This window comes from Rhinolophus hipposideros (assembly GCF_964194185.1).
Source record: "Rhinolophus hipposideros genome assembly, chromosome: 10".
NCBI lineage: Eukaryota > Metazoa > Chordata > Mammalia > Chiroptera > Rhinolophidae > Rhinolophus > Rhinolophus hipposideros.
The window spans coordinates 76,618,372-76,632,535 of NC_138056.1; positions in this window are offsets into that span (position 1 = coordinate 76,618,372).

Below are 14,164 nucleotides of genomic sequence, written 5' to 3' on the forward strand. Positions count from 1 at the left end.
TATTTCTTTTCTGCATTTATTTTGTGTTTTTGTTCCTGATATTTCCCTTTGCACCATAATTCATTTATTTATTTTAGATGGCAACTAGGGCAGCCTGAGCTTACAGCTTCAGGGAACAGAAGGGTCAATATTCAGCTTTTATGTTCCAAAGTAAACTGTTAAAACTCACGGTAGAGATAGTGGATAAAACACAAAAGTTTTTTTTCCATCTCAAAAGTCAAAACCCTGAAACTCAGAATTTTGAATGGGAAACTGATAATCTGTCAGAGCTTGTTTTTCCAAATAGGAAGAGATAAATTATTCCTGGGAGAAGAGAGGATAATTGATGAAAAGAGCAATAGAGTTAGAAACTGGTATGGGTATCTGATAAGGGGAAATATACCCTGTACTTGGTCTGAACCCTGTCTGGGCGAGGAAAATAGTATCACCATACAGATTGGAGGGTCTGAGAGCAGAAGGGAGCTGAGTCCTGCTTCGCTGTTTGGAGTCTTGGGGGGCATCGATCTGAAAAGGATTCCCTTGCCTCCGGGCAAGAGGGCATTAGTGAAGAGATGGCTGTGGGGGACACAGTCTAGACAAAGAAGCCTGAGAGAGCCTTGGTTTTCTACTGCCCTGGAGAGGCTGAGACTCTGAAGCAGCAGACCTGACAAGGCTTTGTGGACAGAAAGACAAGATGTAGCAGAAGATGCTGGGTTAATCTGTAGGACCAGAAACCACATGGGAACTCAAGCCCCACAGTAGACATAAGTAGAGGAAAACTGATGATGTGTTAGTGGTGGGAAAGATATCTCAGCAGGTACCGAAAGAAAGAGAGGGCCGTGCCAAGGTGACAAGACTTCTCATCCATAAGCTAAGCATTATGTACGCCTCCCTGGAATTTAAGCATAATCCTAGGAAGAAGAGAAAGCTGAACATCCAGAAATGACTGAGAAAACTGATGTGAGCAAGAAAAAAAAACCAATGTGACTAAGATTAAATTAGTACCTCTAGTTGGAATGAGGGCTTGAGCTAGAAATCCCATTCAATTACAAAAAAAATAAAAATAATCACATTCCTATCATGTCTGAGTTTGTGGCCTGGGAAACCTGTACCCACAGCAAACTTCTGAATATGGTGAAATTATTGTGATAAAGGAGGCTCGAGGGTGAGGAACTTGCAGGACAGGAGAGTACAATGGGAGGTGGGGAAGCAGAAATGAATACAGAGCATGAGCAAAGAGAGACAGGTAGAAATGGAGACAAAGAGGGGAGGAAGCCTCACTGGGGCACAGAATCCATTCGGGGGAACACATGATTGGACATGGAGGGTGGAATCAGACTAGGAAGGGCCTTCGTGGGTCAGGAAGAGTTGGTGCTGAATAAGGTTGTAAGATATCATGTTTAATAGAGAGGGGAAACTGAAGCAAGATTTACTGAGTGCTCTCTGAAGGCCAGGGTCTTTGCAAATTGTGTACCACTTATTTGTAATAAGCTTCCAAGCATGCCTTATTTCCATTTTACAAATGAGTACACTGAGGTTCAGGGATATTAAATTCCTTATACAAATTCAAACAGCCATGGTTGGTGGAGTAGGGATTTAAGCCCATCTCCTTGGCTCCAAACCTCTGGCATTTCCCATGGCACACGAATCTCCCGGTGGTCGATTTTTGACTAGGAGAGAGGCCTGAAAAATGAGTGTTTTTGAAAGATTGGTCTGGCATAATTGTGAATGATGGATTGGAGAGGGAAGAAGCTGGAGAGCAGAAACTGGAGCCTTAATTTCGGGAGTGGGTGAAACGGGGCCAGATTTGGGAGATGCTAATGATAAAAGAGAGGAAGGATATATCAAAGAATTGACTGAATGAAGAAGCTGTATAAGATGGATCTGATAGATGAGGTACTGTTTTTTTTTTGTTGTTGTTGTTGTTTTTAATCTAGATGATTTCCCTCCCCAGTTTCTAACGGCTTCAACTGCATAAACCTGCAGCCAATAAATAATCATAAAACATTAAAAAGGAGTAATAGCCCAAGGCTTGTCACTTTTTGCAAGTTTATTCGAGGACATCTAGTTCTGATAATTAGTTTCCAGAAGGTATGAGTTCTACCTGCAGTGTTTCAATGAAACATTTTAACTTTCTCCAGACTTTTTGATAGGAAAATTCATTTAGCCACTGTTGCAGCTTGCCACACACCCAGAGCTACACAGGCTGTTCTTTTGTAACATATGGGAAAAGAACAATGAAAGCACAGTCCTCTGAGAGGTCTGAAATTTATGCAGTTTTATGCCCACGTTTTTATGGAATTTCTGGTAACAAGACATCTGTAAGTTTGCTATCAGCAGTCTGCCACCAGCAACTGGTCCCTATTTCTGAGGCAGCTCTACATATCAGGGGGCTCCAAATGTTTTGTGAGGAGTTAATTTTCTTTTCCTGAAGACTTGCCGTCACCTACAGTTACATTGATGATAAAAGTTCAGGTTCTGGGTAATACATCAGGTTCGTTAGTTGCAAGCAGTGAAAACAGACACTGGCTAGCTTAAGGGGGGGGGGGGCTGGAATAAAAGAAGAGACGTAATGGAAGATCCTGAAATATTTCATGAGACTAAAGGAAGCGCCAAAAAGCTGATGAACTAGGGCAGCTCTGGGGATCTCAGCAGCAGGATGTGGTGGACCTCTCTAGACTCCTGAAATTAATACAACCCAGGTCTGAGATTTGGATTCAAACTTCAAATTGCCAGGAGAGAATTGGATTGGCTCAGTTAGCTATGGGGCTCTCTTTGTGTATCATTTCCAGGAGGAATATCATGTACGTCATTTCCAGAAGGGGGACTCAGTCAGAGTCAGGTAAACATCCCCTCATCTGTCTACAACAATGGCCTTGCTGTCACATAGATTTAGTTGTAAACTCAGTTGCTGCTCATTCATTTGTTCATTCATTCACAAACATTTATTGAGAATCTATTGTGTCTATTACGTCTATATGTTTCATGCTTATAGGTGTTCAATAAGTGTGGGTTTCCACTTTCTGGAGAAGAAATATAGAGACAGTTCCTAGTGTATGGGTTCTAATAGTCAAGTTCATCAATAAAGTAAGAAAGTGTTCATAGACAGCAACATCCCCCTTCTATTAACAATTAAGTCAAACTACAGAGGTATTTAGACATCAAGTCGCTAGGTGAACTACTAGGTAAGACTTCAAGATTGAGTCCATAAATGTGAACTTGTACAAATTTTTTTCAGGAGACTAAATAGTAATACATGCCAAAAAGCCTTAGAAATGTTTATTTTTGACTCATTGCTTCGAATTCTAGGCATCTATCTAATGAAAATAATATGGCAAGGGTAGAGATATTATACTATAAAATATTATATTTACAATTTGGAAATTATCTGAATGCTAGGACAGCGTTGGTTAAATTAATTTTTGTAATATTTATGTGATGGACCACCTCACATTTATTGCCAGGTTGTAAAGAACTATTTATGGATATGAAAGATGCCAAGTAATGCAAAAAGCTTATAAAACTGTAATATTCCCATGTTTTTTGTACAAATAAAAAGCATATATATGAAAATGTCTAGAGGTAACAGTAATTACCTCTGAATAGTGATATTATAGGGTTTACAATTTTTACTTTTTATTGCTTGTTTATATTTTTAAAGTTTTCTACTGTAAATATTATTTTATAATTTGTAAAAGAGCAATGAAATATTTTTTAAAATCCCAATGATGTCAATCTGCTACTTGGGAAAACTGCCAGCATGACGGCCCCAAATTGCTAGGCTTCCTATTTCAATTAACCAACCAGATCCTACCTCCTAAACTGTTGTCAGAATTTTTGAGGAAAGTTGACCTTTCCTTTTTTCTGCCTCTTCTTAATAGAACCAGCTTTTGCAGAGTTTGTCCTCAGCCACTATCAGAACATCTACACTTGGAAAGTGACTCAGGAGGCCTTAGAGGGGCAGCGCTAAGAGGAGGCTTGGAAGGACCTGACGATAAAAGTAAACAAGTGATTCTTTTTTCTTTTTGTTGTTCTGATTGGGTGAAACTAATAATTTAAAAAAAGTAAACAGATGATGCGGGGCCGTGCTGGGATGCGCTGCAGCCACAGGTGTCTTTTCCTCCCTGTCCTGCAGGTAGGCTGCCAGTAGAAACCTGTGATTTATGTCTCTGCTGCCTGTGTCCTTTATGGTAAGTGGATCATGGAGTAGATCATGCCTCACCTTGCACCAGTAAAGCAGGACAACAGCTCTAGCCCGTTTCGTCCCCTGGGCTGTTTTGACTTTATCTTTTACATTTAAAAAATTTTTTTATTGGGGAGTATTGAGGCACAGTGTGTTTTTCCAGGACCCATCAGCTCCAAGTCAGTCATTTTTTTACAGTCTAGTTGTAGAGAGCGCAGCTCACTGGCCCATGTGGGAATCGAACCGGTGACCTGGGTGTTATGCGCTCTATCCAACTGAATCAACTGGAACTTTATCTTAAAGAGTTTAAAAGGAAGGGAAACAATGAACCCCCTCAAATATCTACCTAATGCTTTCTTTTTCTTTTCTTTTTTAAAGATAAACACTTAATTCTTTGCAGTTTAGTTTGAAATAATACTAAAGTGCTATTAGACTCTTCCTAGCCATTATGTTGGATAACTTATGGGATTTAGCACTTCAAGCCCAGGATTGGCAGCTCAGATGCTGTTGCAGTTCCTGCTCCTTTGCTTGGCAGGGCTTTCCTGAGTCAAAGGCTTTAGGAAGAAGAGCCAGCCATGTGTTTGTCAATTTTCTGACCACTCAGCATCTCTATATCTTGGTTTACTCATTTGTAAAGTGGAGGTCATAATACCGATCCTAGTGTTTTGAAGTTTAGATATCATGTATGCAAAGCACTGAAGATGTTCTTTAGTATATTAGCAAGCACTAAAATATGGTAACAGTATCACCGATTGGGACTATATGTTGCAGCCATGGAAAATCCAACTCAAAATAGGTGATGTCATAAAGGAAATTTTTTGGCTGACATATCTGCAAAGATCGGGGGTGGGAATAGCTTCAAGTGAGATTTGATCTGCCTTCTTAATAGTGGCACCAAGGAAAATTTGTTTATCTCTCCCATCCTACCTGCCTTCACCATTAACTGTCTGCTACCTTGACTCTCTAGAGCAGGGGTGTCAAAACTGCGTCCCGGGGGTCAACTGAGGCCCACAATCCATTGTTAATTGGCCTGCAGCAAATTCCAAAAATATATTTAGTTTGCTTAAATAAACCAGGTGAGGCAATACGTACTTCACCTCGAGTGAGTGGCCCGGCTGTTTGTGTATTTTACCGCATATGGCCCTTGGTCAAAAACGTTGAAAAAAGTTTGGACACCCCTGTGCTAGATCTATTCGTGCCACTGCAGATGGCAAACACCCATTCCCCTCCCCAGCCAACCGATATGTACCTCCTACTCTCTGTGCATTCTAGAGTCTAGACTCTCCTCCTTTGACTATATTCAAAATCTCAGGTTGTCACTTTCTGCCTTACAAGAGGAAAAAAAAGTCTCTTCTGGTATTTTAGTTGAAGAGAAAAGAGGTTTCCTTTATTTGAAACTGCAACTTCATGACGCAGCATAATATTTCACTGGCTCTAATTGGGTTTCATCTTCATACTAAACATCGTGCAGGGAAAATGGGATATATTAATTGGCTAGGCTCAGTCAAATTCAATTCGTAGAGTTAAGGTTGAGTTAAATCCCTCTCAAACTACATAGCTGAGAATGGAAGAGAGGTGGTTTTATAAAGGAAATTTGATTATAAATGATATTTAATACTCTCAGAAGGACAAGGAATAGATGTTAAACTGCAGTGATAAAACAACAGATATTTATCACTGTGGTTTTAATTTGCATTTCCCTGGTAAATAATGATGGTGAGCAACTTTAATATGCTCATTGGCTTTTTCTCTTTCATGAAGTGACTGTTCAATTCTTTTGTTCATTTTTAAAAAATTGTGTTCCTGTTTTTCATATTGATTTGTAGGAGTTGTTTTTGTATTTTAGATATGAATATTTTTCCAGTGATATGTGTTTCAAATATCTTTTCCCATCTGTGGCTTGCCTTTTCATCCTCTTAAAGGAATCTTCTGGTGAACAGAATGTCATAATTTAAACAAAATCCAACTTACCAGTGTTGTTCGTTAGATAGGTGTTTTTTATGTCCTGGTTAAAACTCTTTTCCAACCTCAACGTCCTGTGACGTTATCTTTATTGTTTATTTACCCTCCTCATTTGGGCTTGCAATCCATCCAAAATTAAATTTAGTATATGAAACCACTTAGACCTGGGGTTTTCTGTTTTGGTAAAGTTTTTAATTGCAAATTCAATATCTAATAGATATTCATATATTTTATTTCTTTTTGTGTCAGTTTTAGTAAGCAGTGTTTTTCCAGGGGTATGTTTATTTCACCTAAATTATTGAATTTATCGCCATAAAGTTTTAAGTAATATTTCCTTATTGTCCCTTTAATGTTTATAGTAGGGCTTGGCAAACTTTTTCTGTAAAGGACCAGATAGTAAACCTTTTAGGCTTTCTGAGTCATGAAATCTTTGTCACAAGAACTCAACTCTGCTGTTGTAGTTTGAAGGCATCCATAGGTAATATGAGGTCTGACAATTAAGTTCACGAATTTGTTGCAACAATGTTGCTAAACTTTTTTGATATCAGAGGGATTATTCATTATGAATTTGTACCAACTGGACAAACAGTTAACCAAGTTTACTATTTGGAAGTGCTGAAAAGGCTGTGTAAAAAAGTTAAATGAAAATGACCTGAACTTTTCGCCAATAAATTATGGCTCTTGTTTCACGACAATATACCAGCTTGCATGGCACTATCTGTGAGGGAGTTTTTAGGCAGTAAACAAATAACTGCATTGGAACACCCTCCCTACTCACCTAATCTGGCCCCCAATGACTTCTTTCTTTACCCTAAGATAAAGGAAATATCAAAAAGAAGAAGTTTTGATGACATTCAGGACATCAAGTGTAATACGACAACAGCTCTGATGACCATTCCAGAAAAAGAGTTCCAAAATTCCTTTGAAGGGTGGACTAGGTGCTAGCATCAGTGTATAGTTTCCCAAAGGGAGTACTTTGAAGGTGACCATAGTGATATTCAGCAATGAGGTATGTAGCACTTTTTCTAGGATGAATTCGTGAACTTAATTGACAGACCTCATATATCAACGAATAAGCGTGGCTGTGTTCCAAAAGTAAACTATTTGTAGGCACTAAAATTTAAATTTCATGTAATTTGCATGTATCATGAAATGTTTTTCTTCTTTTGATTTTTTTCTCCCAACTATTTAAAAATGTAAAATCATTCATAGCTTGCAAGCTATACAAAAACGTGGTAGCTGATTTGGCCCATGGGCCATAGTTTGCTGACCTCAGATCAGTGGCATCTTTAGTCCTTCTTTTATTCCCAAATTAATAATTTGTGCTTTCTTTTTTTTTTTTCCTGGTTTTTGATTAGTCTTGCTGGAGGTTTTTAATTTTATTCATCTTTTTTAAGAAGAATTTTTAGCTTTGCTGTTTTTCTCTATAGTTTGCCTATTTTATATTTCATTAATTTCTGTTCTTATCTTTATTGTTCTATTTACTTTATGAGTATGTTTAATCTTAGGTCATCGATTTTAAAGCTCTTTCCTTTACTAGTACAAGAATTTCCTTTTTTCTTTTTTAAATAATTAGTTTCAGGTATACTACTACAAGAATTTCAACCTATATATTCCCCTTGCTAAATATTATTTTAAGTGTATCCCACTCATTTTGTTATATTATATTTACATATTCATTCAGTTCATAATATTTAAAAATTTTCTATGCGATTTCTTTTTTTAATTTATTTTTTATTTTTTATTATTTTTTCAATTGAAGTTTATTGGGGTGACAATTGTTAGTAAAGTTACATAGAGTTTAGGTGTACAATTCTGTATTACATCATCTGTAAATCCCATTGTGTGTTCACCACCCAGTCAGTTCTCCTTCCATCATGATATATTTGATCCCCTTTACCTTCATCTACCATCCCCCTCCCCCCTTACCCTCTGGTGATTTCTTTTTTGACTTAAGGGTTATGTAGAAGTGCATTGCTTAATTTCTAAATATTTGACATTTAAAAACTATTTTTTGTTATTGGTTTCTCATTTATTTCTGTTGTGAACATACTCTACATATTCTATAAGATTGTACTCTATTATTAAAGACAATATATTCTATAAGATTTCAATCTTCTGAAATTTGCCGAGACATTTTATGGTATGTAATATTTATGTTAGTGAACATTCTATGTGCACTTGAAAATAATGTTTATTTTACATTTTCTGGATTAGATATCAATTAGGTCTAGTTGGTTAATAATTTTGTTCAAAAAGTCTATGTATTTATTGAATTTTTGCTCACTTGTTCTGTCACTTACTGAGTGAATGGTGTTAAAAACTTCAACTATGATTATTTTTTTAATATTCAGTGTTTTATTTTATTTTTATTTACTTCTTTTGCTCTCTTATTAGCTAGATTTATTTATTCTGTTTGATTTCTTTTTCTTTATAAAAATAATTTTATTAAAATATAGCTAACATACAATATTATATTAATTTCAGATGTACACCATAGTTATTCACCCAGAGAGGGTGCCAAAAAAATGTATACATTTTTTAAGAAAGGAAAAAAACTGTATTAAAATTGTAATACTTGGGGCCGGCCCAGTGGCTCAGGCATTTGTAGTGTCATGCTCCTAATGCTGAAGGCTGCTGGTTCGGTTCCTACATGGGCCAATAAGCTGTGCCCTCTACAGCTAAGACTGTAAACATCAGCTCTCCCTGGAGCTGGGCTGCTGTGAACAGAGGTTGGTGTGAGCTGCCATGAGCTGCTGTGAGCAGCTGACCATTGACCAACTGCCTCAGCCGGGGGGAGTGCTAGGCTCATAATACCAGCATGGGCCAGGGAGCTGTGTCCTACACAACTAGATTGAAAAACAACAGCTTGAAGTGGAGGTGGTGGGGGGAGGCGGAAGAAAGGGGGAAAAATTGTAACACTCAATATATACTGATAACAAAAGATGAATACAGATCATGTGTATACATTTTTTTGGTACCCCCAGTATATCTAAAGATCACCATGATAAGTCCAGCAACCATCTCACACCGTACCACACTATTATAATATTATTGACTACATTCTCAATGCTATGCATTACATCCCCATGAATTATTTATTTTAAATTGGAAATTTAAACTTCTTCTTCCCCTTAACCTTCCCCCCTTTTTCAATTTTTCAATTACAGTTGACATCAATATTTTTTTATATTAATTTCAGTTGTACAGCATAGTGGTTAGACATTTATATAAGAAGTGATCCCCTGACTAGTCTAGTGCCCACCTGGCGCTATGAATAATTATTGCCATATCATTGACTATATTCCCTTTGCTTTACTTTACATCCCCATGGTCATTTTGTAACTACCAATTTGTACTTCTTAATCCCTTCACCTTTTACACCCTGCCCCCAACACCCCTACCATTTATCATCCCAGTAAATCTAGTACCCATCTGACACCACATATAGTTATTATAATATTATTTACTATATTCCTTATGCTGTACCCCACATCCACATGACTGTGTAAAACAATTTGTACTTCTTAATCCCTTCCCCTTTTTCACCTACCCCCCCTCAATCCTCCTCCCACCTGGCAACTATCAAAATGTTCTCTCTATCTATGGATTTGTTTCTGCTTTGTTTGTTTATTTTATTCTTTAGATTCCACATATAGGCAAAATCACATTACATCTGTCTTTCTCTGTCTGACATACTCCACTCAGCGTAATACTCTTCAGGTCCATCCATGTCGCCACAGATGGCAAGAACCTATTCCCTTCCATTGCTGGAAGGGAATGGAATATTGCTGAGCAATATTCCATTGTGTATACATACCACCTCCTCTTTACCCATTCATCCATCAGTGAACACCCAGGCTGCCTCCAAGTCTTGGCCATTGTAAACACTGCTGTAATGAACATGTGGATGCACATGGCCTCTTGAATTAGTGTTTTGGGTTCCTTCAGATAAATACCCAAAAGTGGAATTATTGGGTCATTCTTTGTCTCTTTTTATATCCTTTGTTTTAAAGTCTATTTTGTCTATAAATATTACTACCCCAGTTCTTAATTCTTTTAAAATTATCATGAAGTATCTTTTTCTGTCCCTTTCAGTCTGTGTGTGTCTTTCAATCTGAAGTTAGTCTCTTGTAGGCAGCATATGTAAGATTCTGGTTTTCTTATCCATTCAGCCATCCCATGTCTTTTGATTAGAGCATTTAATCCATTTACAATTAAATTACTTGTGATAGATATATAATTATTGTCATTTTATTATTCACATTATTCATTTATGTATTTGTTTGTTTGTTTGTTTTTCTCTTTAAAAAGTCCCTCTATTATTACTTGCAATACTGGTTTGGTGGTAATGTCTTCCTTTAGCTTTTTCTTGTCTGGGAAGCTCATTATCTATCCTTCAATTTGAAATGACAGCTTTGCTGTGTAGAGTAATCTTGGTTGTAATTCTTGACTTTTCATCATTTTGAATATTTCATGCCAATCCCTTTCTGGCCTGAAAAGTTTCTGTTGAGAAATCAGCTGACAGACTTATGGGAGCTCCCTTGTAAGTAAATAACTAACTGCTTTTCTCTTGCTACTTTTAAGAGTCTCTCTTTATTGTAACCTTTGGCATTTTAATTACGATGTGTCTTGGTGTGCATCTCTTTGGGTTCATCTTGTTTGGGACTCTGCACTTCTTGGGCTTGTATGTCTTTTCCCTTCACTGGGTTAGGGAAGTTTTCTGTCATTATACCTTCAAATAGGTTTTTAATTCTTCTCTCTCTTCTCCTTCTGGTACCCCTATGATGCTATTGTTGGTACACTTGAGGTTGTCCCAGAGGTCCCTTAAACTGTCCTCAATTTTTGGATTCGTTTTTTTTCTTTTTGCTGTTCTTATCGGGTGTTTTCTGTTGCCTTATCTTAAATCAGTGATTCAGTCCTCTGCTTCATCTAATCTACTGTTGATCCCCTCTAATGTATTCTTCACTTTAGTTATTGTATTCTTCATTTCTGACTCATTCTTTTTTTATGTTTTCTTTATTTTCATGTTTCCTATCTTTTTGTTGAAGTTCTCCCTGAGATCACTGAGAATCCTTATAACAACTGTCTTGAAATCTGCATCTGATAAACTGTTTGTTTCCATTTTGTTTAGTTTATTTTCTTGAGCTTTGTTCTGTTCTTTCATTTGGGACATGTAATACCTTTCTCTCCCCATTTTGGGTGACTCCCTGTGTTGGTTTCTATGTATTAAGAGGGCTGCTATGTCTCCTGATGTTAGTTGAGTGGCCATATATAATAGGTGTTCTGTGGAGCCCAGTGGTGCAGTCTCCTTGGTTACCAGAGCTGGGTGCTGCAGGTGTGTCCCTTGCGTGGGTTGTGTGTGCCCTCCTGTTGTAGTTGAGCCTTGGTTGCTTTTGCACATCAATAGCAGGGATTGACCCTTGGGCTGATTGGTTTTGAGGACCGGCTGTGACTATAGTGGAGGAGCTGTTGTGCAGGGCTGACTCTACAGAGCAGGCTTTTCTTTAGCATGGCTGTTTTGTTTGCCCAGTCTTCCCTTGAGTATATTGTCCACTAAAGTGGCAAGGTGATGCTCCAGCATGTTCCAAAGCTGTTCATTGAGTGCTTCAGCCCCAGGGCCTCCTGGGAAGGGCCCCTCCACAGACCAAGTTCAGCTGCAGCCTGTGGCCATCTGGCATGAGCCACAAAGCAATCCACAGATGGCAAAGCATGGAGGTGAGGCTGACTACCACTAGTGCTGGGTTTGGGGCTGCTCACCAAGAGGGAGAGGACATGCCAAATCCAGATGCTTCTTGTTTGTTTTTTGTGAACTTTTCAGAGATTTTAGGAAAGTTTGAGGCATGAGCCAAGGGAGGCCATTTGTATGGAAAAGCCACTAGAAGCAGCTTGGGTCTCAGGGAATCACCAGGGTGGAGCAGATGAATGGTTTTAACCAGGTTGATGGAGACTCAGATATGGCAACCACCTGTGTCTGCATGCAGGGAGGGGAGAAGGCTAAAAAGAGCAATAACGGATTCTGCCAACACTTCTGTCTGGGAGAAAGCTGCCTCTCCAGCTCTCACCCTATAACCAGACAATTCAGTTTCTTCTCCTATGTCCCTGGTGCCTTTTAAGCTTCTTTCCTAGCACTGGAGCTCAGAGCAAGTGAGTTCATCAATGAGTAAGTCTTTGTGCAGGCTCTTTAAGAGGAATGCCTGGAACTTCAGCAGCCATCTGTCTCACTCAGCCACAATTTGCACTTCTTTCACAGCCAGAAGTTATGAGGACTTCTCTCCCTAGCACTGGAACCCTGGGCTGGGAGCCTGTTGGGCTGATGCCCCTAGCTCTTGCATTGGAGACCACTGCAGCTGAGACATCCTTCCTGATTTTTAAGGGTCACACATGGGTGTGGGACTAGCCTGTTCTGTGTCCCTCACTCCTCTGGTGACTCTGGTGACCAGTCTTTAGGTGGCTTCTTCTGCTTGTCCTTAGCTGCAGGACTTTGGTTCAGCTAGACTTCAGACGATTCTCAGTTATGGTTGTTCTGTAGTTTTGTTGTAATTTTGATGTGGTCACGAGAGGAGGTAAGCACAGTGTTTATGTATTCTGCCATCTTAACTGGAAATCTCCCATTATGATTGTTAATTTGTTTATTTATCCATTTAATCCTGTTAGTGTTTTCTTTACAAAGCCTTCTTATTAGGTATATTTTGGTATTTTTTATCAGTAAGAAGTGTTCCTCCTTACTTCTGCACATATACACAAAAGAAATAAAGGCAGGGCTTAGAAGAGATGTTTGTAAACTTATGTTCATAGCAGCATTATTCACACTAGTTAGAAGGTGAATATGGCAGGTGAAGGTGAAGATGGCAACTCAAGTATCCATCAATGGATGAATGGATAAACAAAATGTGATACATACATGCAATGGAATATTGTTGTCTTAAAAAGGAAGAGCATTCTGACATATGTTACAAATGGATGAACCTTGAAGACATTATGCTAAGTAAAATAAACCAGTCACTAAAAGACAAGCAGCATGACTTCATTTATATGAGGTATATAGAATAGTCAAATTCATTGAACCAGAAAGTAGAATTGTGGATTCCAATGTCTGGGGGAAGGGAGGAATGAGGAGTTAGTGTTCAAGAGATACAGTGTTTTTCTTGAGGAAGATGAAAAAGTTCTGAGATGGATGGTGTGAATATACTTAATGACATAGAACTATACACTTAAAAGTGGTGAAATGCTATGTTTTATGTTACGAATAATTTACCACAATAAAAAATAAGAAAGTAAAAAAAAAGAGAAATGTTCTATTTTATCTCTGATAATATTCCTTGACTAGAAGTCTACTTTGTCTAATATTCATATAGCCATATCTTCTTTTTTATGCTTACCTCATAAGGTATATCTTTTACTTTTAGCTTATCTCTCTCTTTATATTTATGGTGCAAATCTTTTAGACAGCATTTAATTCCAGCTCTTTTATTCCCCTTTTAGATATATTTTGACAATCACTCTCTCAATTATCGTGTTCTATTTATAATGTTGTCTGTATTAACTCCCTATTTGTTTAATTAATTTTTGGTTTGTTTGTTCCTTTTTCCCTCTCTTCTTTTAGGTTAATGAATATTTCTTAGTATTACAATTATTTATTCTATTCATATTTTAGCTATACTTCATATATTTTTTAGAGTGTTCCATTGATTACAGTGTGCATCCTTAACTTACCACATTCCACTAATTTTTAATATTATGTAACTCCATTAAAAATGTAAGAAACTTAAACAACATATTCTTTTTATCTTCACACTGTGTTCTATTATTGTCATAGATATCACTTCTATATGTTATAAATTCTGCACAATAGAGTGTCATTATTTTTGCTTTACAAATTAGTTTTTTTAAAAACATTAAAAAAAGAAAATATAGCTTTTAAATTTACTCACATATTTGCTATTTCTGGCACTATTCTGTGAATCTGAGTTTCCATTTGTATTATTTCATTTAGTTCAAAAACTTTAACATTTCTTGTAGTGAGGTATGCTGGCAACA